The following is a 25,148-nucleotide window of genomic DNA, read 5'->3' as shown; positions in this document are numbered from 1 at the left end:
TATCTGCAGCAAAGAATAAAACAAATCTAGCAAAAACATCTATTCAATGTGACAACATGGCATCAACAGTTAGGCTAACGTTATTCAACATTTATTCATGGGTAGACCAACAAAATTTAAGTATGGTTACATACTACAAATTTTGCATATGTTTTATTTCAAAGTAAGCTTGCGCACACTAATAATAAAAAGTGTATTAACAGCTGATGGTTAAAAAACCATCACAATTTACTCAAAATGAATCTTTACGCTCTCTTCTTTTTCAGTTCAGTCATTCTTTTTATTTCTGCGGGTTTCAAGTTCCATCAACTTCTTAAATTCTCTATTCTTTTTTTTCTTTCATCGCTAACTCTCCTCTGAATTGTCTCTTTCTTTCGTTATTCTTCTTTTTAGTTAAATAGCATCTAAAATCTTTATATAATAAAGCATATAACTCTTTCTTTCATTATTCTTCTTTTTAGTTAAATAGCTTCTAAAATCTTTACATAAAGCGTATAACGTTATCAAGCAACTACTAATGAATGATTAGTATTGGTCACAATATGACCTTAAAAATTCCTCAACTCACTGTTGCACACCATTTGTCAATGGTTGAAAATCCTTTACGTAAGCTTCATAATACACTTGAGGTTTCTAAAGGTTCTAATTCAGGTTTCATATCAGAAATGTTCTTTGAAAATCCTTCTATCTTTCTACTCTCTTCAGGTATATAGGAGCCACAATGCTGAGCTTTCACCCTCCCTCAGCAAAGCCTTTCCCTGCTAACAAAATATCTACAGCTAATCAATCTTGCAGGACCATTAATCTAACAGCCACTAATTCTGTGTTAACTGCTAGCAAGGCACCAGATATGACTACTCCTACCAGTGGTATTATTGCTCCAAAAATACCTCCCACTAATTGTGTCCATTCATTTGTACTGCGTCGATGTCTATGCGGTGGTGTCAATGTTAACGCATCTAAGCTATTTACATGATTTATTATAGGAAATAGCAAAGCCAAATAGCAAATACCCTGCTAATAAACTGGAAACTGGAAATAAGCATCTTTTCCAGACACAAAAGAAAAATCGCAAGAAAAACTGTCTCTTCTCTTGTTAATATTTGGATATGTCTTCCCAAAACTTAAAAACTGTGTTCACAATTTATAATCCCTATGCGTCTTTTCTAACCTGGTTTCTCCTTCTGAAAGCAAGCAATTTCCCTTTTTGTCTTCCATTTAATATCAATTTCGGATACACCTTTTTCTTTTTCTTTTCATCCTCTTCAGACATTCCTTGAGACATCTTCTCTATTTTAACTATGGATAATTCAAGCCCTCTGCCATTATTATGAATGTCCTCTCTAATGGTCTCATTGGACAGGTTAGGTTCTTTTCATATTCCTTAACAGTGTATAGGACAGCGTGTGATCTAAAGAAATACCATGCCATTTCCATATCTTTAGCTTATTCTTTTCTGAATTGGAGCTTTAAAAAGAATCAAATAATAATCGGAAAAATAAAGTTCAAAGCGCTCTTGTCTATAAAATAAACCAAGCAGAATACAACATGTAATTGCACAGGACACTGGGATATGGTGGTATGTCACTTCTTCTGCAGCTGAAGAAGGTAGATTTGCACAAACATAGCAGTTCTTAGTATCTAAAGCTTGAGTGTATTCCTGAACTAACCTAGAATAAACATTAGCTGAAAACTCTTCTGAATAATCTACAAATGAAGCCTTTAATTTTGTCTCATCTATTTTGTATGCAGGCTTTGTAGGAGCAGATGTAGACCTAGGTGGTTCTATATCTGGTGTAAAATTAATTCCAACTAAAAAGAATATACATAGCTAATATAACATCTATTAGTGTGACAACAACTACTATTCCACAATTAGCTTTGGTAAGGATACACATGTTTGTCTATGGTCAGATCTTTAGTAGAATAATAGCAGCAGACAGATTCAATATTCTGCTTTCACCTCTACGTGTGCAAATGTACATAACTTCTTGATTGATTAATGGCAGTTATTTTGTTAAACTTATACACAAAACTCTTTGTGAGACATTCCTAACGTTAATCAATCTTCTTCTAAATATGTTAAATATGTATATGCATGCTCTTCTTCTGCAACCATTCATTCATTTTATTGTTAGTTTAATTTATTGCAGTCTTTTATTCCATAGTTTTAAATACAGTCCATAATGTCTCATCTCAATTTATCATTTTTTGAATTCACTATATTGTGCTTGTCAAGTTCTTTGAAATGTTGTTTTAAAAATCTCATTTAATCAATACTGTTTCTTAGTGTGGCATATCATAGATGTTCAAATACCACTGATCTCAGTGTGCTAGGGTTTTGACCTCAAGCATTTGGCACATTCTCTGCATAGCAGGTGTATTTAGGCACAGAATACTTTTGACAGGGTACTCTTGCTCTCTTGGATCTCCTTGTGTTTGTTGATCTTCTGTTTCACTAATTTCACTAGACTCTGTTTCTTCTATGATAGTTTTTGGTATTTGCTAAACTGCCACACTTGATCTCAATTGCCCATTAACATTTGGCAATCCAGATCTCCATGGAGGTCCTTTCTTCTCACACGTCCTCATGGTCATTTGATTGCTCTTATAATGTTTCAATTGTTCCTTCATTTTCAGCTCTTGTTTCTTCCTCATCAGTGTGTGTTACCACATCATCCTCCTCTGGTCCTTCTGGATGTACAGGCTCAGGAGATCTTAGATTTGGCTTAAAGAACACTACTTCTTCATATGGGCACCTTACTCTTTGTGAAAAACATTCACCCAATTTGGTATCCCGGCACATTTGAGAGCAGTGTTTGTAATCAGGATGACCAGGTAGGAGCCTTTCCAACGTGGCTCCAGGCAGGATTTTCACTGTTGCTTCTTCACGAAAACCCAGTCACATGGGTTAAAGTTGTGGCTCTGCTCCTGATGTTGACTGGCAGTGACAGCTCCAACCTGGTGAGAAACAGAATGCACCACATTAGCTAATCCTTTTCAGTAATCGATTATCATGTCAACTGTGATGTTTACAAGTACATTTGTTGGTGCAGCAGGAAGTCTCATAGTACAACGCATGAGGATTTCATGAGGTGATAACCCTGTTATCCTCTCAGGAGTTATTTTATGTTATGTTAATTTAATTTGTAAGATGCAACAGCTACCCAAAAAGGGGTTCCTGGCGTCAACCAGAAGGGGAACAAAACAAATTGAAGACTTATTGGTTAAAAAGCCAAGTTTTTAAGGATTTACGAAATTGGGCATACACAGTTTCATTACGAATCGATATGGGAAGAGAGTTCCATAAGGAGGGACCGAGACAGGCAAAAGATCGACCACCCATCTGTGACAATCTAATTCTGAGCACACAGAATTTCACTAGAGTGGATGAGCGGAGGAGACGAGAAGGCACATGAGGATAAACCAAGGCCTGCAGGTACTGGGGGGCCACTCCAGTTTTGATTTTGAACATATAGCTCAGGGCTTTGAACTTAGTTCGGTTCTCCACCCTGAGCCAATGAAGATCACGCAGGTAGCCAGAGACAGAGGCAGCTCTAGGAACCTGGCATATCAATCTGGCGGCGGAGTTCTGGACCACCTGCAACTTACGTGTCACCTCCTTGTTATTCACCAGATAGAGAATGTTGCCGTAGTCCAATCTAGATTTGATAAGAGCCTGGACTACGGTTCTCTGGGTATGATCGGGCAGCATCCAAATAAACTCTCTAAGCCATTTCAGGATGGTAAAGCATATAGCAGCCACCTTTACTGCTGGATGTTGCATAGTTAATGAGTCATCGATGATGAAGCCTAAATTACGAACTTGGCTGGAGGGCTGAGGAAGGGCACCCATTTCAGTAGGCCAATGCTTGGGACCCCAAAGATCTTTATTCTTCCCCAGAACCAAGACCTCGGTCTTCTCTCCATTGAGCTTGAAACAATTTGTCTGCATCTACGAAGCAATTTTACCCAAGCCCAACTGGAGGGGGAAAGTCTCAGATGCCCTCTCCACTGAAAGAGAAAAGATAATTTGGGTGTCACCCACGTAGGAGAACAAGGACAGCCCGGCTTCTTCTGCAACATCAGCTAAAGATCTGACATATAGGTTAAATAGTAAAGTGCTAAGAATGGAGCGCTGAGGTACCCCATAAGGTGAAGAATGGGTGTCGGAACTGGCTGTTGGAGAGAAGACCTGGAAGGTCCGATTAGTGGGAAAAGAAATAAGCCAATTGAGAGCTGACCCACTAACGCCCAATGATCTTAAGGCTTGCACTAACACGGTGTGAGACACCGTGTCTAAAGCTGCGCTTAAGTCAAGTAGTATGAGGGCCACTGTGTCTCCAGAGTCTAGGTGGTGACGCAATCTTTCCGTAACTCCAAGGAGTGTTGTTTCCATTGAAAACCAGGCTCTAAAGCCAGATTGAGATGGATGTAGAAACTTTTGTGACTCTACGAATTTGGACATCTATAGATTAATATGCCTCGCTAAAATCTTTGAAAAAGCCGGTAGCAAAGAAATAGGTTGGTAGTTAGAGGGCAGATCAGGATCCACATTAGCCTTCTTCAGGAGGGGGAGCATCATAGTATGTTTCCACTCTGGTGGGACTATTGCTTCCTGTAAGGAGGCATTCAAGAGTTCCATGATTACCATCAATGATGGTGGCTCAAGCTGCTGGGGCACAGAGATAGGGAGAGGGTCCTTGGGAGAGCCTGATTTAACACTGTCTACCCATGTCTAGTAGATACCATGTTTCCAATTTAGTCATGGATTCGAAGGTCCCCCTATCTCGATCAGAGTAGGTATTGTCTGTTAGAAACAGTGTAGATGCTGGTTGGGGGGGATTGTCAGGCTGCGGCTGGGGGGAATTAACAGACTGCAGCCCCTCTATTTCAGAGTATTTTTTCGCAACTTTCTGGAGAAGAAATGTAGCAAGGTCTTCACATTGCCGATTATTCAAAGAAGGGGGCCGAGATTGAGTTTCTGAGCCAGAAAGCTCCTTGACCATTTTAAATAATATCTTGGAGCAGTTCAGAGCACTGGAGATGGTTGTGGATACATTTTCCGCACGAGCTGACTTACAGCGAGTGTGGTATTCTCTTTTGGCCCTCTTATAGGCAAATTTGGAATCGGATGCATAGCTCCTCTTCCAGCGTCCTTCCAACACCTTACATTTAGTTTTCTCCATTTTTAATTTCTCAGTAAACCAAGGCGCCGGGGGACGGTGGTTGTTTACCTTTTTTAAGGAGGGAGGGAGACAGGTGTCGATGGCATTTAAGAGCCACTTTTGTATGCCACTCGAAAGAATACCCAACATTTGTTTGGAAATGGGAGTATTTGAGGACAAGATCTTATTTAAAGCTACAATATCTAATTTTCCCCAATTTCTTGAAGTGCGGACTGACAGAAAATGAATTTGCTAAAGTCTCCAAACGAAAGTGATCAGACCAACATAAAGGAAGGGCTGGAGAGCAGTCAATTTTGGATAAACTGGAAAAAATAGGATCCAATAAGTGGCTGGCCCCATGAGTGGGGCCAGAATTATACAGTTCAATGTTCATTGCTACCAAATCAGAAATAAAAGTAGCACCGGTAGTACATGTGGGATCTTCCAAGTGCAAATTAAGGTCACTAAGAATAGAAAGATTTGCGGCATTCATAAGAAAAGGAGTTATTAAACCAGGAAAAGATGAAGCCCATGGACCAGACGGCCCAGGGGGGCGGTACACTAGAATACCAGAAAAGGTAAACTTAGGGGTTAGGCCCAGCTTAAATAAGGCTGCCTCATAGTTTCTAAAAGGCAGATCACCAAATTTACACAGATAGACTTTTTTTTATTAATTTTAGCAATGCCCCCACCTATCTTAGAGCCCCTATCTTTCCTGACTATGGCATAGTTAAGCAGTAAAGTGTCCGCAACGTCAGGACCAGACCTCTCGTTCAGCCATGTCTCAGTAAGAAACATGGCTTCCGGTGGTTCACTGACCAAAAGATCGAAGATGTCAGCTTTATGTTTGAGAAGAGAAGTTAGTGCTAAGGAAGAAAAATTCCTTATTAACTGAGGAGGTATTGCTAAGGTCTTTTTGTTTGATGGTCACCTGACTAAAATCATGACAGGGCGCTAATTTAAAGGAAAAGCCACAGCATAGACAATTTTTGCCCCCGTCCTCAGGATGTAATATAGTGCAGTCAGGGAGCGGTATGTTACGGCAATCCATTAGCTGCTTATTAGAATAGCATATCCTATGGCCCTTTTTTGGACCAAGTGTCATGGCCCCGGGTCCCGTTTGGGGGGCAGACGGGCTTGCCTTTGGCGCTCCTTCGGCACGCCCGCTGCGCGTCCGTTCTGAGGCCATTAAATAGTGATAAGTCAGGATGGCATGCAGCGACTAGAATGCTGCCCGGAGGGAGCGTGTGGCCGAATCTAGATGGCCGCCAGGGAGAAAAAGCCACATAAAGTGCTTAGTGCAGAGAAGAAATGAGGACTGAGTTTAACACACTAAGGTGCCGATTACAATCCTGGAAAAACCGGGTACGAACCGTCGGTCGGAGCGTTTTCGCCGTCCGACTCGTACCCGGTTGTAAAACTTTACAAACATGGAAGTACGATTCGCACGGAAACAACATTTCCGCACGAATCGTAAAAAACACCGTCCGACGAAAATATACATATGAATGTGATCCGGAAATGCTCTGACGTGACGTCGGGACGCTTTCAGGCAGCGTTTCACGACCCAGGAAGTACGATTCGAACCGACAGCAGTCCGGACGGCAATATTTTCATGGCACCCAAAAAGTGCCGGAAAAGCGAAGTACGCCGCGAAACGACCAGAATAGGGGGCCCGGTACACACCGTACCCCCCCCAGCCCCCGTATGTACGCGCCTAACCAACCCCCAGCCCCCGTGAGTACGTGCCGAACCCCCCGTGTATGTACACCCGTGTACGTGTCGAACCCCCGTGTATGTACACCCGTGTACGTGTCGAACCCCCGTGTATGTACACCCGTGTACGTGTCGAACCCCCCGTGTATGTACACCCGTGTATGTGTCGAACCCCCCTGTGTATGTACACCCGTGTACTTTCGAGTCGTACCCCCACCCGTGTATGTACGGTGCGTACCCCCAGCGCGTAGCGCTGGGGGTACGCACCGTACATACACGGATGGGGGTACGACTCGAAAGTACATGGGTGTTCGAACCCCCCTGTGTATGTACACCCGTGTACTTTCGAGTCGTACCCCCACCCGTGTATGTATGGTGCGTACCCCCAGCGCTACGCGCTGGGGGTACGCACCGTACATACACGGATGGGGTACGACTCGAAAGTACACGGGTGTACATACACGGGGGGTTCGACACGTACACGGGTGTACATACACGGGTGGGGGTACGACTCGAACGTACACGGGTGTACATACACGGGGGGTTCGACACGTACACAGGTGTACATACACGGGTGGGGGTACGACTCGAACGTACACGGGTGTACATACACGGGGGGTTCGACACGTACACGGGTGTACATACACGGGTGGGGGTACGACTCGAACGTACACGGGTGTACATACACTGGGGGTTCGACACGTACACGGGTGTACATACACGGGTGGGGGTCTGCACGTACTCACGGGGGCTGGGGGGGTGGTTCGGCGCGTATGCGGGCACATGTCTCCATGGTTGCAATGGAAGCTCGGTGCGGACGGTGTTTTTTCCATACGGTTGTGACATCGGACGCACGGGATGGATCGTACTTGCGCGGTCGGACTTCACTTTTCACGTTTGTACGGTAAATCGTCCGGGGAAGTGTCAGACACATTTTCCGACCCGAGGACGTGTGGGGAATTTTGGGGTAACTGCAACTATTCAGTAGTCTTATTGCATTTTCTCCATTTCCAACTGGGAAACCCGATGATATCATAAATTTGCACTGTGAAGATAACTGTCCAAAATCATGGTCCACCCCAAAGCCATATTGACTATATGGAAATGTAGTTACTCTTAATTGAGCTGAAAGACAACAAGCTTTTGCAAGGACAATTAAGTCCACCATTTGTGTAGAGGTAACTCTTCGAAGCCAGGAGGCTTCTACTACTTCTTGAATTGTGCAAACTGCATGTGCTGCTCATAAAGTACCTTCAACGCACCTTAAACATGAGCCGACCACAAAGATTACTCATCGAGAGGTTCATCCTTAATGTTAAGTCGTGGCTTGGTGCATAAATCCATAACATCTAAATCTCTGTGTTCAATTTCATCCCCATCAATTGCATTCTCAGGCAATGGTAATAATGTAGCTGGATTTAGCATCTGACATCTCTTTAATATATCATTCTCTGTTGCGAGTATATTTTGTTAATTGTTTGTAAGACTGCTGTTTGTCAGATACTGTGTTTTTATACAACTGAGCAAAGTTTCCACTGAGTGAGTGACAATGACTGTAAGAGGATGTCCGATCTCTATACTCTCACACCTCTCAATACTGATACCAACTGCACAACCACGTTAAGGCAGAAAGGCAGTCCGGCGGCAAGAGGATCAAGTGTTGTGAAAAAATATGTCACAATGAGTCTCCATGCATCTGAATTAGCACTGAGAGTGGGCAGCCCTCCCTCTCAATTCAAAACAATGTGAGCAAATTACAGTAATCAGGCATCCCTTGCGTCCGTTCTGAGGCCATTAAATAGTGATAAGTCAGGATGGCATGCAGCGACTAGAATGCTGCCCGGAGGGAGCGTGTGGCCGAATCTAGATGGCCGCCAGGGAGAAAAAGCCACATAAAGTGCTTAGTGCAGAGAAGAAATGAGGACTGAGTTTAACACACTAAGGTGCCGATTACAATCCTGGAAAAACCGGGTACGAACCGTCGGTCGGAGCGTTTTCGCCGTCCGACTCGTACCCGGTTGTAAAACTTTACAAACATGGAAGTACGATTCGCACGGAAACACCATTTCTGCACGAATCGTAAAAAACACCGTCCGACGAAAATATACATATGAATGTGATCCGGAAATGCTCTGACGTGACGTCGGGACGCTTTCAGGCAGCGTTTCACGACCCAGGAAGAACGATTCGAACCGGCAGCAGTCCGGACGGCAATATTTTCACGGCACCCAAAAAGTGCCGGAAAAGCGAAGTACGCCGCGAAACGACCAGAATAGGGGGCCCGGTACACACCGTACCCCCCCCAGCCCCCGTATGTACGCGCCTAACCACCCCCCCAGCCCCCGTGAGTACGCGCCGAACCCCCCATGTATGTACACCCGTGTACGTGTTGAACCCCCCGTGTATGTACACCCGTGTACGTGTCGAACCCCCCCGTGTATGTACACCCGTGTACGTGTCGAACCCCCCGCGTATGTACACCCGTGTATGTGTCGAACCCCCCTGTGTATGTACACCCGTGTACTTTCGAGTCGTACCCCCACCCGTGTATGTACGGTGCGTACCCCCAGCGCGTAGCTGGGGGTACGCACCGTACATACACGGATGGGGGTACGACTCGAAAGTACACGGGTGTACATACACGGGGGGTTCGACACGTACACGGGTGTACATACACGGGTGGGGGTACGACTCGAACGTACACGGGTGTACATACACGGGGGGGTTCGACACGTACACGGGTGTACATACACGGGTGGGGGTAGGACTCGAACGTACACGGGTGTACATACACGGGGGGTTCGACACGTACACGGGTGTACATACACAGGTGGGGGTACGACTCGAACGTACACGGGTGTACATACACGGGGGGGTTCGACACGTACACGGGTGTACATACACGGGTGGGGGACTGCGCGTACTCACGGGGGCTGGGGGGGTGGTTCGGCGCGTATGCGGGCACATGTCTCCATGGTTGCAATGGGAGTTCGGTGCGGACGGTGTTTTTTCCATACGGTTGTGACATCGGACGCACGGGATGGATTGTACTTGCGCGGTCGGACTTCACTTTTCACGTTTGTACGGTAAATCGTCCGGGGAAGTGTCGGACACATCTTCCGACCCGAGGACGTGTGGGGAATTATTCCCAATGTGACTCGTATGGAGTTTTTCCCATGCGAATCGTACTTGGCAGTTTGTACGGCTCTTGTACGATTCGTACGGTAAAAAGACCGGATACGAGTCGTACGGGGAAAATTTTTCCAGGATCCTAATCGGCACCTTAGTTTAGCATAAAAAACAGTCTGCATCAATTCATACCGTGTTTAAAAAAAACTATGTCTACAAAATTTCATTTAAAAACAAAGTGTAGCAGCAATAAGGTAAAACAACAAGTTTAAGAACCTTTCTGTCACTGCACGACCGTTTCTCTGCCCGTTAAATAGCGATAAGGCAGGATGGTGTGCAGCGACTAGAAGGAGTGCTTCGGAAACTCATCAAAACCATTGGTAGAGCATCTGGCCATTTTGATCGAGTGGATGCACAAACTTTGATCAATCAGTCTGTTTTCTTAGTGCACTGTCCCCAACGACTCAGATGATAGCTACTGTGTAATCTCTGTTCCACTTAAAGAGCCACACACAGCATTTTAAGGACCTTATTATTGAAATGAGTCCCTCAGTCTGACTCCAGAGAAACCAGGAATCTGAACTACGGAAGGAGTTCATGTGACAGAAGGTTAGCTACAGTGAGACTATCATTCCTCTGCATTGGGTAGGCTTCCGCACATCGGGAGAAAATGCACACCATAGCCAGGATATATCTCTACCCCTTGCAAATAGACTTTTCAATAAAATCCAGCTGCATCCTGTTAAAGCGTACTCCTGATCTTCCGCTGTGAAGAAGTGTTGCATGGGTTCTCCTTTCTACGTTCATCTGTTGAATGTAATATACTTAGGGCATACCTCTTTTGCTAAAACTCGGATTCTAGTATTGAACCAATAATGCCTGAAGAGCCTAACAATTGCATCCCTTCCAATGTGAATTTTTGGAAATGTCGTGTCATGGGAAACATTAAACTGTACGGCAACACTGGTGTTTGATCAGGTGAAACCAACATTTTATTTGCATTTTTAACATACCCTGCTCTAATTTATCCTTGCTGTTCTGCCTCTGAAACGTCTTTCTATAATATTTTGATTTCTTCAAAATTGTCATCTACTGACAACAACATCTAAAAGGCTGTGTCCTCTTCAGATTAATTTGTATATTCTCCATTAAATGTGCATGCCACAAGCGCACAGCACTGTGCAACTTAATCAGTGTAGCAATTTCCAATAATAACATAATTATTGCCGCTGAGTACTGCAATCTTTTGGGGTAACTGCAACTATTCAGTAGTCTTATTGCATTTTCTCCATTTCCAACTGGGAAACCCGATGATATCATAAATTTGCACTGTGAAGATAACTGTCCAAAATCATGGTCCACACCAAAGTCATATTGACTATATGGAAATGTAGTTACTCTTAATTGAGCTGAAAGACAACAAGCTTTTGCAAGGACAATTAAGTCCACCATTTGTGTAGAGGTAACTCTTCGAAGCCAGGAGGCTTCTACTACTTCTTGAATTGTGTACACTGCATGTGCTGCTCATAAAGTACCTTCATCGCACCTTAAACATGAGCCGACCACAAAGATTACTCATCGAGAGGTTCATCCTTAATGTTAAGTCGTGGCTTGGTGCATAAATCCATAACATCTAAATCTCTGTGTTCAATTTCATCCCCATCAATTGCATTCTCAGGCAATGGTAATAATGTAGCTGGATTTAGCATCTGACATCTCTTTAATATATCATTCTCTGTTGCGAGTATATTTTGTTAATTGTTTGTAAGACTGCTGTTTGTCAGATACTGTGTTTTTGTACAACTGAGCAAAGTTTCCACTGAGTGAGTGACAATGACTGTAAGAGGATGTCCGATCTCTATACTCTCACACCTCTCAATACTGATACCAACTGCACAACCACGTTAAGGCAGAAAGGCAGTCCGGCGGCAAGAGGATCAAGTGTTGTGAAAAAATATGTCACAATGAGTCTCCATGCATCTGAATAAGCACTGAGAGAGGGCAGCCCTCCCTCTCAATGCAAAACAATGTGAGCAAATTACAGTAATCAGGCATCCCTTGCACCTGGATAAGACAGAGTCTTCCTTTCAGCTCTAGCAAAGCCTTTCAAGCAATTGTTGTTCAATGGAAGCGGATCAGGCACATCTTTGTGTGTCAGCCTCACTAAAGGCTTGGTCATTAGGGAAAAGTTGGGTATCTACTATCTACAGTAGCCAACCATTCCCAGGAACATTCTGAACTCTCTCTGAGTTCTGGGAGGATTCATCTTCAAAATCATCTCTATTGTCACCTGTAACACTTTTCTCATTCCATTCTCAATGATATGTTCTAAATATAGTACTTATTTTTGACAATATTGCAATATGCTCGAGGACACCTTGTGTCTGTTCTTAGCTACATGGTTTAAAAGAGCTTCTTGCATACTTGATTCCAGAAGTTAGTCATCAATGTACTGAACAAAAACTGAATTGCAAGGCATCTGCAATGTCCCAACATTCTTTCTGAAGATTTGTCTAAAGATCATAGGGCTTTCTGTATACCCTTCTGGAACTCAGCACCATGCCAAATCTCTATCTCTAAACACAAAGGAGAACACAAATTGGCTGTCCTCAAGCAAAAAAACACAGAAGGAAGCCTGAAAAGATCCACAACGGTAAACCATTCTGTAATGCAGGGAATCTAAAATAACATTGTTGCTGAATTCAGTAGCCCAGGACGACATGGAACAACTATGTTGTTAATTTTTCTAAGATCCTGTATAATCCTTTATCTCCCATTGGGTTTCTGTAGACCGATAATGGGTGAATTGCAAGGACTTCCAACAATTTCCTTCAAAATTCTGTGTTTTAACATATTTTCAACCTGCCATTATTCCAACCATTGTTTCTGGTGTTAAATTATAAGGTGATGCTCTTGGGAACAGCATTTGGTTTTATTGTTATCTGAACAGGTTCTACACCTTTAATAAGTCCGATGTCTTTCCCTGAAAAATCCGACACTTCTGTTTTTATTGTATCTCTCAAATCAGGATGTAAATACTCCACCATTCTCACAGAATATAATCCTACAGCTGTTTCGTGTCTGGCCATTTTAAATTCAAAATCTTCATCATGCATTTGAAATTAACACCATCCAGTCTGCAGTATATAGTGCAATTTTACTTGCACAAAAGATCCCTTCCTAACAGATTCACAGAACTTGAATTGCATACCTAAAACTGATGATTTTCCTCAAATGAACCTATTTTTACAGGCACTTTCTTTGAAACAAACTTACCAATTTGTTTATTTGTGATACGTACAACTAGGATCTTCTTTCCTGAGAGGGTTGGTTCTGAGACTTCAGCTGGTCTAACAGTGTAATGGGTAGCTCCTGTGTCAATAAGAAATTACATTTACTAGCCATTATCCTTTCCTTCTACAAATCGTCCACTTTGGTCTACCTTTATTCAGTAATCTTGGCACCTGCTTCTTAGTCAGCATTGGAATCTGTAGGAAGAGAAGTGGCTTATGTCATATGTTTGGAGTTATGATTTTATTAGGTTGCGTGAGGAGGGAAAATATTGCTGTTCTACACTATAAATGCGGTGTGTATGTATTTTCTGTGTGTTGTAGGAATTTCTGTTCATTTAAATCAACTATTCAATGTAAAAACAGGTCTTTCAGTGTTAGTCCATTATTTTTCCATTTAACATGGCATCAACTTAATTAAACGCCTTATTCATGGACAGGCCTACAACATTTCAGTTAGGTTACCTACTACAAATATTGTATTTAGCATATGGTTTTTCAGTAGCGGCTGCTACTGAGCGCGAGAGGAAGCGGAGGAGGGAATAAAAAAAATGGACTTACCTTGATGCCGATGGGTGCCTCTGCCTCTCCTCTGTTGTCTTCTGGTGCAGCAACAGGAAGCACACAGGCTCCCAGAATCCCCTGTCCAATCACAGCGGTGCCTTACATCAGCATTCTGATTGGACTGAGAGCCGTGGTTCGGCGCTCAGACAGGGGCTTGGAGGATGGGTATGTTCCCTACCAGGCCGTGTTATGCAGCCTGATGGGGAAGATGCAAAGGGCGCATGACGGTTTGGCCGGCCCAAGAGGGCCAGCCAAGCAGTCATGCACACTTAGTGGCTTTACACTCCGTTTCTAGGCAACTGCACTGGCTAGCCCAGCCCCATTGATGCAGCGCAGAACGTCAAATTCCCCTTTCGGCACAGACCAACTACCTCGGCATTCAATTCACTCAAATACATTCATTGGTGGGGCCCATAACACCAATATACTTACACTCCGTTGATCTGTTTTCTGAGGGAAAATACGCTTCCAAACACTGACATGAGAGTAATACCTTTACCTTACTCTTAAACACATTGCCCTCAGACTTCTAAGATATCTCTCTCATAAGGAGATGGATCATTTAGTTGTTATATCTGGTTTTAATGAATAATGCTCGTCTATCTATACATTACTTCCTTACCACATTTCTCTTATTCAAATAACCGACACAACACATTTGTCAATTATTCAAATATTCTTTATCTAAATTATATTGCAAGAAAATTAGAAATCATCATCATCAGCAATTCAGAGCATCATATTTACCTATTCTGGCTAAAGTCGTCCTCTAAGTCAATCAGTCAAAAAAGAATTTATTCAGCAAAGTTAGGCCGCAATTCAGTCTTTCAAAGATTCAGGATAACTGCTGTCCAGCAGTGTCACCGTCCACTCCGTCAGCATAACGTCAGGAAATCGAGTTCACCAAAGAAGAGCAAGCGCATCAGCGTATCGTCTCATAGCGTTTGCTATCCTAATTCCCTACCTACTTTTATAATGAAAATAATATCAAAAAGTATTAAGACCGGGGTTTAGAGAGTCTGGATTGGTCAACTTTTGGTGGCGGGATACAGTTCTCAGGGTGTTGAATGATGAAGTCATCAAACTTGCTTATTCCGGCTTTTAAATTGAGCTTTGTCTTTAGTCTTGGATGGGTTAACGGAGCGTCCTTGGAGGGTACATGCTCTCCCGGGGTCAGGTCCAGGTCACTGTTGCTGGCGGTGACGCCTGCGCACTTCACCCAGAACCTTGTGCTGTCAGGGCAGTCACGTTTAACGTCTCGTTCAGCCATCTTGTATAGGCCGAAATGGTCAACTTACGCAAAAGAAACACAAAAACGTAATTAAAAGATAGAAATGACTAATAAAATGTTATCCCCTTACTAATACCCATATGTGTGTGTATTTATCTAGCAAAAGCAACACTCAGAGCGTTTTATACTCACTGAATAAAGCACAAATCATAAATACATCACTTAAAGCAACATATAACATGTAATATTCTAATTTTCTACTATTAATATGCGTACACAAGTTAATTCACAATTAATATAGCCATGCAAAGTGCAATTCCCACATGTAATTCTCTTGTTAATATAGTTGGTGAGTTATCACTTCAAAAAATTAATAATATTACAATTAATTGATTATTCGGATTAATATAAACATGCAGAATGGGGGGGGTATAAAAAAATTTGTACTACCCGCTCCAGCAATCCCCCCTTTGGTGATTATATCACCACACTAATTTAAAATGTTGTATCCCTTTTACGGAAATTTTGAATTGATTTCTTGTTTCGTTCATATTTCAGTTTCCCCTGTTTCTTCTCCTTTTGCTGTTTTATACATGCTATCCTTTAATTCTTCAAGTTCTATTTCTTCAAATTCTCTTTCTTGTTTCTTATCCCTTCTCCCTAATTTTTCTCTTTTTATTCTTTTCTGGTTTTTATTCTTTTTACAACAAATACAACCTAGTCTAATTATTAATACTAAGGAAATCACGCAAGTTAATGGAAATAATATCTTACCTATAAATGTACTACCTAGTTTTACTACAAAGTCTTTAATAGCTGATATTTTCTTACCAATCTTCTCCCAAACACCTTCAACCTCCAGTGGTACAATTTCGTCATGCAATTCTGTAATATTCTTAATATAAATTTTCAAATCTCTACTTTCATCAGGAATGTAAGTACAACAATGTTGAACTTTCAGCATTCCATGGACTCCACCCTCTTTTGCCAATAAAATATCAAGGGCAAGTCGATTTTGCATTACCATAGCACGCATGGCAACCATTTCAGTATTTACCAATAAGAATCCTCCAGCGGTGCTTGTTGACAAGCGATCCACTACTGTTGAAAGTTTTCTAATTTTGTTTGCATTCAGAGATATTCCCACTGCGGGTATCAGTGCTCCAAAAATGTCACCCACAATTTCAGTCCAAGATGCTCTCTTACTACATGCTAAATAACTACCTAAACTATGTACACCATCTTCTCCTCTATCCATGTGAAAAATCTTTGCAAAAACCAGGCCAACATAACATGTGCCATACCAATGGTCTGGCAAACGATAATATGCCGTGTTCCCACAAATGAAGTGCAGTCCTGGAAAGACTGGATCTCTTCCACCTTTAAATCCCCATCCTCCCATGATTCGGTATGTATCATGGCACTCACTATTCTCTAGAAAATAATTGTCATACGCCGTCTGATTCCTTCTTATACACAATTTCACTTTCTGAGGCCAATCTAAAGCCATAGTTGGACTCGCTTCTCCTCTTAAATGTTTCTCCGTTTCTACATCCCAAACCGTTTTCTCCACTTTCCCTTCTGAAACCTTCCTTTGCATTTTCAATCTCCTTTCTTCAACCATATCCAAAAATGTCTTCTCCTCTTTCTGTAAACTGCAAGTCAAGTTATTTCTAAATATATATTCTAAGGTTAATTCATTTGTCTCTAAGAAATATTCACCTAATACCTTTGCAGGTTTTACCTTGTTTAGTTTGTTAATTGCGGGTACTTGTGAAAATATAGTATCTACATCTGAGAAATAATACTCTAATTTACCTGTTTGATAAAATAAACTAGCTATTACACTACATGTTATTCCATATGTTACAGGAAGGTGATGATAAGTCACTCCTTCAGATAGAGATGCAGGTAATTGCATACATACGTAGCAATCCCTTACGTCCATTGTTTTTACATATTCATACAACAATTTTGAAAACACATTGTTAGAAAAATCTGTTATTGACCTGTCTTTATGTAAATAGTTTTTATCTATTCTAGTTGGAACTACCTTTTGAACCTTCCCTATAGTAGTTATGTTACCACTATGTCCTTCTAATGTATCAACAGTAACTTGAAATGAAATTAGTAGAGCAAGAATACTCCAAAGAAGCATTAATAATCCTGTACAACAACACATTTTGCACCATCTTCTAAAAAAGGTACATCTACTTTTGCTACTTTCTATGTTTGCCATCTTTCTAAAATGAGACGTGTCTTTTGACTTAGCCTCTTCTACTTCACAACTAGTTTCTAACCCAAGGCTTCTAACCACCTACGTGGTTCTACCAGTTTTTGTCTTTTTCAGTATTTTATTGTTTTCCCATCAGTAATTTTCTTGTCTCATTCAGTTTGGCATCTCATCATCTTTCACTTTCCCTTCGTTTTCAACATACAGGTTGTCCTGAACATCCGCTTCTTCTCCAATATCGGACAAGATAACTCTCAGGATTTCCGATTCTTCGACTTCCTCAACCACTTCCGGTACAACCACCTCTGGATTTCCTTGGCTATCCGCCTCTTCCTTCACTTCAGGCAGGGCCACATATGTCCATTCCGGTGATTTATACTTCTGATTAGGTTTTCTTGTTCTTTTGTTTTCTTTGACTACTGTCTGTTTTTCTTCTTTTGATTTTTCCTGACTCGTTACTTCATTCACCTGTTCAGTTCTTGGCAAATTTACACGGGTCAGTCGATATCTCAGTCTCTTTATTTTGATTGGCCACACCTCGTTGTTTGCCGCTCTTTTCAATTTACTCCCTTGATCATTCTTTTCAGTTCTCCAAGCTCTCTTTCTCAGAACTCGGCCTGCTGGTATTTTATCTTTGCTTTCTTCAGACTCTGTTTCAACTTGCTTTTTACCTTCAACGAGTTCTTTTTCCACCTCTTTTGTTTTCCCTACTTCTGTCCCTCCTCGAATCTCCGTCATGCAATCTTCCTGCTGACTACTTGTCCCTGCTTCTAACTGGATGTTGGAGTTCCCTACACCTCCTCGGGGATCTTCCGCAATAATCTTTCCCTCTCTCTCTGTATCTGGCACCTGTCCATCTAAAGGTGTTGTTTCAGGTGGAATTTCTCTCAATCTTTCATCTGGCACTTCCTTCTCACAGATTTATTTTATTGTCTCTCCACTGTCCTTTTCTTTGTTCTTCTTTTGTTCTTTCTTTGACCAGTGTGCTCTTTGTTCTGTCTCTGAGTCTGAACTGGATTCAGAAATCTGTAACCTTTTCCTCAGGGAGTTACTTCTGGGGACCAAAGTTAACCTTAGCTCTGTCTCCCCCTTTCAGAGTTTTCTCCTTCCTTATCCTTTGGCTCTCCGTCGTCTGACTCAGTACTGGATTCTGATTAATCAAAATACTCCTTTTCTTTACAATCAACTGGATTTGGAATTCTCAAAGTATGACTTGCATGGATCCAGTTCTTCAATCCAGCACACTTCACAGCTGTTGTTGTAGTCAAGATGACTTGCCTTGGTTTTCCCCACCTGGGAACCAAACAGTTTCTTCTTCTGTGTACTTTTATTCTTACCCAGTCCCCTGGGCTCAGATCATGAGCTGGCTTCTTTTCAAGAGTGGTGGCATCCGCTCCAACCTGATGAAACACAGAATGAACTGCGTCAGCCAGGCTTTTACAGTATTCCAATATCATGTCATCAGTTATTGTCATCAGCTTGTTGACTGGTATAAATACATGTCTCATTGCGCGTCCCATGAGGATTTCATGAGGACTCAAACCAGTAGTTCTGTCTGGTACCGATCTAATAGTCATGAGTACTAGAGGCAAGACATCGGGCCATTTTATACCTGTGGCTAAACACATTTTCCCTATTCTGTTTTTGATAGTACCATTCATTTGTTCTACTACACCAGAAGCCTCTGGTCGGTAGGCACAATGCAGTTTTTGTCGTACATTCAATGCTTCACAAATCAATTTTATGATCTCATTATGAAAATTTCCTCCTCTGTCTGATTCAATTGTTACTGGGAACTCAAACCTAGGTATATATTCCCTCAACAATAATTTTGCCACCGTCATTCCATCATTTCTTCTTGTTGGGAACGCCTCTACCCACCTGGAGAATAGGCATACCATTACCAAAACATACCTCAACCTGTTACAAGGAGGCATCTCAATGAAATCTACTTGCATTCTGGTGAAAGGTCCTCCCTCTCGGCCTATTGTTCCTAGACTCACCACTGTTTTTAATCCTGGATTGTACTGCTGACAAATTAGACATCTTTGACAAATACTTTCCGCCACAGCCTAAACTTGGTATTATACCAAGTTTGTTTAAAAGACCTAATCATGGCGTCTCTCCCTATATGTCCCTGTCCATGATACATCCGTGCCATGGCAGACATCATGCTATCAGGCAGTACTGGTCTTCCATCTCGATAGACCCACACATGACCTTTCTCTCTTGGTGCACATCCTGCTTTTACCCACTGTTTTACTTCTTCCTCTCCTGCTTCTTCCTGCAATTGTCTTACCTCATCCCATGTTCCCACAGTGTTAGTAAACATTGGGAAACAAGAAATCAATTCTTTTTCCTTTGCCCGATTGATTGAATTCTGATTTCGTGCACAATACTGTGCCATGTTATTGGCAAATTTATTTCCAGTGGCAATATAATTACCACTGCGACTATGAGCAGCACATTTTACCACAGCCAATTGCCTGGGCAGCTGTATTGCCTCAAGCAACTTTCCAACCACTTCAGCATTCTTAAAGGGAGTCCCACTTGAGGTCAGGAAACCTCTTTGCACCCAAATTTGGCCGAAATCATGGACCAGCCTGTAGCCATACTGGCTATCAGTTATCACAGTCACTCTCACACTTTTCCCCATCTTACAGGCTCTGGTCAGGGCAATAAGTTCAGCTACTTGGGCTGACCTTACTCCTTTCAAATAGGATGCTTCCATCACTGCTGCAACTGTACATACCTCATATGCTGCACTTAACACTCCATCATCTGTTCTCAAACAAGATCCATCCACAAACATGACATAGTCACTTTCTGGTAAAGGGTCATCTTTTATGTCAGGCCTTGGTTTTGTACAAAAATCAAGTACATCCAAACAATCATGGTCTGCTTCATCTTTTACCTCCACATGCTCTACATCTGGCAACAATGTTGAAGGATTCACATTCACGCATCTCACAAGACTCACATTTGTTGCGCCCAAAATGACCTTTTCATACTTAGTCAGTCGGCTGTGCGTCATATACTGAGTAGGACTCCTTGTTAAAAGAATCGCCACATCATGAGGCACAAACACTTTCACAGGGTATCCCATCACAATTCCTTCACTCTGTTCAAAACTCCGACATGTAGCAGCTACTGCTTTAAGACACCCAGGAAGGGCTACAGCAACTCGGTCCAACATGGATGAAAAATATGCAATTGGTGTCCTCAGTTTTCCATGCTTCTGCACTAGAACAGAGTGCACATCCATTTCTCTCACTGCAATACAACTCGAACTCCTTATCGTAGTCAGGCATACCTAACGCTGGCGCTTCACACAATCCTTCTCTTAACTTCTTGAATGCTGCCAACTCCTCTTTGTTCAAATCAATCGGATCTCTCACGTCACTTCTTGTCAGACGTACCAAAGGTTTTGCAATCAATGAAAGATTTCCTATCCACTGACGACAATATCCAACCATTCCCAAAAACATTCTCACTTCTCTTTGGGTCAATGGTGGACTCATTCTATTTATGATCCTGATTCGATCTATGGTTATTTTCCTCTGTCCTTTCTCAATGCTCTGTCCCAAATATTGGAATTCTTTCTTACAAAATTGTAATTTTGATGGTGACACTTTTAGTCCTCCATCTGCCAAATGATTTAACAAAGCTATCGTGTCTACCTCACAAGCTTCCCGAGTTTTCGATGCCACAAGTAGGTCATCGATATACTGGACTAGTACTGAATTTTCAGGCATTTCTAGGCTTTCCAAAGACTTTTTCAATAGCTGATTGAATATTGAGGGGCTTTCAATATACCCATGTGGAATTCGGCACCATGCCAAAATACGCTTGCTGAAACGAAATGCAAAAATGTGCTGACTGTCATGGTGCAATGGGATGGAAAAGAAAGCATGGCACAAATCAATCACTGTGTACCATTCTGCGTCATGAGGGATCTGCTATAAAATCACAGATGGATTCGGTACAATGGGACAACATGGTACAACAATTTTGTTTATCTTTCTCCGATTTGCACTATCCTGAACTTCCCACTAGGCTTTTTCAGTCCCATTATTGGTGAATTACATGGGCTACTCATTATTTCTCTCAAAACTCCTTGTTTTATCATTTTCTCAATCACAGGTGTGACTCCTTCAATTATTTCAGGGGTCAATTTATATTGTGGGGCATTTGGATAACATACTCCTTCTTTTACAGTTACCTTTAATGGATCTACATTCCTCATCAATCCTACATCTTCTCCTGTGAAGTCCCAAACTTCTGCTTTTACTGATTGTTTCAATTCTTTTGGTAGTTCGTCAGGGTTGAATACAGCATATGTTCCTGTAACCTCTTTCTCTCTGAATGCCAATGTCATTTTATACAACACATCATCATCTGGTGTTTCAAAGGCTATTCCATCTGGGGTAAAAAATATAGTGCAATTCATCTTGCACAATAAATCTCTACCTAACAAGTTCACAGGACTAGTGTCAATACGAATCTGTGCATTTCAGAAAATGTACCTATACTGACTTTCACTGGTTCTGTAAGGTAAGTTTTAATCTGTCTGTTGGAGACCCCAACTACTTGGATTGTTTCATCCGAGAGAGGAAGATTCTTAACATCAGCTGATCTAACAGTTGATCGAGTAGCACCAGTATCAACTAGGAAAGTAATATTTTCATTATTAACTTTTCCATCTACAAATGGGCCTGTCTGGTCTACTTCTAGAGTTGCGCCAAGTACGCACTCTTCTACCTCCCTTCGGCACCGTCAATAACCCTCATCTGAATCGCTTTCATCGCGTTGCAGCCAATACTGCGAAGCAGCGCTAGCGCGTTGCGGCTTATTTACCTGTTCTTCGTTGTAGAATCCATTCTCCTTACTATACTTCTGGCAATTTTTGTTCTGTGGAAAAGGTGGTTTTGGCACCTGATTCTGTTGTGTTACACCCTGCTGTTGTCGTTGCTGTTGACCACTCACCTCATTCTGCACCTGTGGATTCAAGGATGAATTTTCATCATTAGTACTTGGTGGATTCTTACACCCGGATTTCCAATGCCCTATCCTACCGCAATTATGACACGGAAATTTCTTTTTAGCTTCCTCAATATTCCCTTCATTTTTCCCAGGATTAAATCTTTGTTTTGACCCAGCTTGTTCCACTAATTGTGCTTCCTGTCTCTCTGCTACTTTTACCTGTGCCCACATTGCCTTCTCTTTTAGTTTTCGCTGTTTTGCTTCAATTTGATCACTGAAATATTTAGCATGTCTCAATACTTCGTCTATTTTCTTATTTTGCCAATCTACCGTATGCTGTTTTATCATTTCACTAATTTCTGGACGAAGACCATATACAAACCTGTATACAAAATGACTCAAATCCTTGTCACTCAAATTTTCATCTCCACTGAATTGTTTAAAGGCTAAAATTAACCTCTCATACTAGGCATGTACTGATTCTTTGCTTTCTTGATGTGTTCTGTCAATTTTCACCCAATCTGTCTCCTTAGGGGGTACTTTGTTCTTCAAGAATGCCATAACCTGTTCGTATTTCTTCATTACCTCAGGGTCTGGAGCTCCTGTCTTTGGATCCCTTGGGTATTCCTGTATTGGCCAATCTATTACTATTTTACATTCTGTCCATAGATCTGCTGGTACAATTATGTCAAACAGGCTATTTACATCAATCCTCAATACTTTGAATAATTTCACAAATCTGTCCACCTGTCTATACCACTCGACAGGCTTTTCACGCAGTCGAGGGAAGTCATTCGTAAATGACAAAATATCCTGTCTAGTCCATGGGACATGCACATATCCTCCACCTGGAATCTCTCTCATAGGGTATTCTGTCACAACCTCCTCTTTCTCTCTCACAGGATAAGCTGAAAACATTTTGTCTGAAACTTCGTCTCGCTTACGATACCATCTGCTCTTCCATTTGTCCACATCTCCCCATTTTCTCAACAAAATAATTTTATCCTTAATCTGACCTATTCGTCCTGTGGTATTCATGTTTTCAATGTCTTTTTCGGTGAAATCTACTCGATAGGGTTTCTGTAAGGCTTTTACCTTTTCAATATCAATACCCATCTCATTTGCCACTTCTTCTAATCTTTCATGAAGATTTTTCACTCTCCATGTTACGCTTTTGCACAGAAATAACAATTCCTCATCTTGGTACGTTTTTAACTTCTCTGTCGGGATAGTTCCTACTATTAATTCTTCCAGTACCATTCGTAATTTTGCTACATCTAGTGACTGGGATTCCTTGTCTTTCTTTTGCAAGCTTCTCAACCATTCACTCAACTCCTCTGTAGATGGTCCTACTGGCTTCTCTACATTTACTTTTCCAACATCCTTTTGAGTTTCTGACATTGTCTCTATCATTGTCATACGTTTCTCTGCACAGTTCTGACCTACAAACGGATTATTTGAAAAACGCTGTTCAATCATACTCATAGTCTGTCTCCATGGATTCTCACTCTGACTCATTCTTGATTGTTCAACCAGCTTATTACTTTTATAAGGGACTGTCAAACAATGTTCGCTATCTTTCTGTTTGTCAAAAATAGGCATTTCTGGACCTATCGTTACTGGTACAGTTACCGCTTCCAGATTCTTAGTCAATTCTCTTATTTTTTCTGTTAATTCTAGGGTTGTTCTGGCTAATTCTGCTGAATTTTCTCCATCCAATTTTCCTCTAGACTTCTTTTCTACCTCTCTAATTGAATTGTTTCTTCCCAAATCTTGGTACTCTGGTTCCGATTTTATGATTGTACTGTTTCTTTTATTGGGGCACTTGGAGGTAATATTTCTGGTTCTGGTCGGTATGGTGGTGGATTCTTATAGAACATATCATCAAGAACATCATCCTCTGACTCATTCACTCCATACCCTTTCTTTTCTACACACTTTCGTCCTTCATTCTCTCCTGCAGTTCTTACGGGAAACAAACCCTCAGTCATACTCGCATTCCGCCACCTTCTCATTCGATCATCATGCGTCTCATGTCCGTACGATCTGCCAAACAGGTACCTATATCCTCTACCATTTCTCTGTCTTTCTCGGTCATGCATTTCGTCTTCCCACTCCGTCAAAGTCTCGAATTGAGTTGGTCTAGGTCTCGGTTCTAAATTCATCATTTTCTCTCTCAAATTTCTTAAAACGGCCAAATTAAATGAACCATGTTCTGGAAAAGCCAACACTCTGTCCTTCTCTGTATACTTAACCCAGTTGTCTAACCAAATACAGGTGTGATATCCATATTTTGCAATCATTAAGGATGCAGGGGTTTTCGGTGGAGGAAGTAACTGTCCTTCCCTAGTTATGATCGGTTTGTCCTTCTTAAACCACTTCTTAATTTTACCAAACCATGACTTTTTCTCTTTTTCTGGTGGATCGTAATACATTTTCCTTTCTTTCGTGGCGCACTAGTTTCTCCCTACGACTTTACCGCTACTCTGTCCAATCGCAGCGCGACTCGCACCAATCCGGAGCGTCTACATCACTGTCCCAATTCTCAAATCCCAGCGTGACTCACACTAACGCACCGATAGGGAGCGTTTTACGTCACCCTGTATTTCTCCACTCCTAGCGCGGCGCACACTAACGCACCAATCCGGAGCGTTTTGCAGTTCTGACCGACTGTCCAATCGCAGCGCGGTCGTTCTGACGTCAGCAGCCGCTGCGGCAGCTCCTGCTCCTGTCTACCCCTCCTTTACAAATCTGCTCCGCAAGCTTTTGTTTCAATTTTTCCAATTCTGTTAGCAACAACAAAAAAACGTCTCCATTGTCCACTTCGCTAACCA

This window comes from Triturus cristatus, chromosome 3_1 (genome assembly GCF_964204655.1).
Source record: "Triturus cristatus chromosome 3_1, aTriCri1.1, whole genome shotgun sequence".
NCBI classification, from domain to species: Eukaryota; Metazoa; Chordata; class Amphibia; order Caudata; family Salamandridae; genus Triturus; species Triturus cristatus.
This window is presented reverse-complemented; position numbering follows the sequence as displayed.